Below are 2,500 nucleotides of genomic sequence, written 5' to 3'. Positions count from 1 at the left end.
CAATTTGTTAACTCATATATTATAATAAAATTAACTATTATCGCTGAAATGTAGCAACAAATAACACTTACTACCATGTTATTTCACAGCCTTAAATAGCCAAAAAAAAATATTTTGTTACATTTATTCCTCACTAAATAACATACTTTGTCTAGCGATTATTACGTAATGCAATATTCGAGTATAATCATATGCACATAATTATTTAAAGTGTCTTCCATGTCGCTTCATTCCTTCACCCTTCATGACCTATGGTTTTTTAACAGAATTTCTATATATGGAATTTTATTTCTTCTCATACACCCTTTACGTCCTACTGTGACATCATGGTTATTTGCTAATGAACTTTTATATGTTTTTATTGTTGTCTGTTCTTATTCCACTTAGATCTGGTTGAACTGATTCGGTAAAATATGTCCTCAGCCGTTCCAAGAACAACTATTTTCAACTATTAATATATTCTATACGATAATCAATATCTCAATGCAAAATTTTATTAAAATAGGATATATCTATATAACAATTTATTATTTCAATACAGTAGGTTTTTGTTGTCCTTCATATATAATTTATAATTTTGTTAGAAATAGTTTATTTCAAAGAAATTGATCCTATTGGGCAATGTCTTGTATAAATTTATTACCTTTAGGAAGGAAAAGAAGAAGAAAACGAGAGAGAGAGAGAGAGAGAGAGAGAGAGAGAGAGAGAGAGAGAGAGAGAGAGAGAGAGAGAGAGAGAGAGAGAGAGAGAGTAGGACATTTTTTTCTTTATATTTTCCGTATGAAATTTAATAAAGACGATCATAATCCTTGTGAAATTATGTATAAAAAAAAAATAATTATTCTTGTCCTTAATAACATTGAAAGGTATAATGAATATATAAATATTTATGTATAACTTGGCATGAAATAAAAACTTTTACAGAATCATTTGCCGTTTATAAAATTTCCCTGAAGAAGAACCACCGAATACTTTTTTAAGTTCTATTTCCTAGCAAGGGGTATAAAAGGAAATATATATATATATATATATATATATATATATATATATATATATATATATATATATATATATATATATATATATATATATATATATATATATATATATATATATATATAAAATATATAGCATATAATATTAAAACGTCATTGGGTACCAAATAAAGACTTCCAATCACAAAAAATATTTATTGAGTGATTTATTTTTGCGCTGTAAAAATAAAACTTTGATTGACATCCACTGTTTTATGTTGGCCACAGATTTCTGTTTATTTTTCTAGATCTTTGGTTTTTAATCCTAACTTCATCAATTCTGTTTTCTGTAATGATTGTTTTTTGCTTTCTTATCGTAAGCTACATAAACGCTGGGGAAATAGAAAAGGGGTTAGATTTTTTACCCCACTGTCAAAAGGGATAAACTAAGTACAGCGGCCGATGGATTACCATGTACATTATAACATGTACACCCTTGATCCTTTGCCTTCTAAAGTTCAGTGATAGTTTAAAAGGGAGTATTGAAGGACCAATCTCTAATTAAACGTAGAGATGATGGTAATGGATGAGTATTTCACTTGAGGAGTTCAAATAAGCTCTTTAGTTAGGGTAGGAATAAGTACAACGAAGTTAACATTGCTTTTATCAGTGAAAGTTAAAATATGTACACATAACAAAATGGTGAGATATACAAGTTATTTTGTTAAATTGATTTGACAAATTTTTTTTTAGTTAATTCACACTCCAATGATTGACTGCTCTTCTTCTAACATGTTTCTCTTCTATAGTTCAAGAGATTCTATCTTTATAACAACAGTTTAGTTCCGTCTATGGGGCGAGGTCTTCCATCTCGGATTTGGCAAAGTGAGGTTAAGATGTTCGTCAATGGCGGCGTCTATTGGCCACAGAGAGCAAATTAGCGTGCAGTCGCGAATGAGCGAACATGATTGGGTAAAATGCCAAGAAGGGAAGTTTTAAGATTCAAAACTACAGGTTTAGAAAAAAAATAGGTTCAGGAAATGCAGTTGTTAAAGTAATGTTAATCCATTTACAAATGAAGAAAGCGTTAAAGCAAGTGCCTTATCTATCTAATGTAGGACAGGTTATAAGTCTTTAATAATCTGGGATGGACAGTGTTACGGTAATAAAATTGGCAAAGGATAATCTGGATCGAAGGGTTTGGCTCTTGGCCGGATGAGTTTCGCATCTCGAAGAGGGTATGAATTTAAACGAAGTATTAACCGGGTGGTCCTAGTATACGAGCGGCTAATCCATAGAGTAGGGGCTTCATCGAACACATGTTTTCAGGGTTGTCAAATGGCATATGCAAGAGGGAAAAAACCTGTGCAAACTAAAGAAAAGTGAAAAAAAGTCACTTTATGAGACATGCACTAAGGCACCTTTATCTCCCTTGAGGTTTAAAGATTTGAAAAGTTGCTAATTTTGAAAATAAGCAAAGATATATAGGTCTAAGGGTTATAAACATGAACTTCTGTCTAAATTGA

This window comes from Palaemon carinicauda, chromosome 13 (assembly GCF_036898095.1).
Source record: "Palaemon carinicauda isolate YSFRI2023 chromosome 13, ASM3689809v2, whole genome shotgun sequence".
Classification (NCBI taxonomy): Eukaryota; Metazoa; Arthropoda; class Malacostraca; order Decapoda; family Palaemonidae; genus Palaemon; species Palaemon carinicauda.
Note: the sequence above shows the minus strand (reverse complement) of the source record.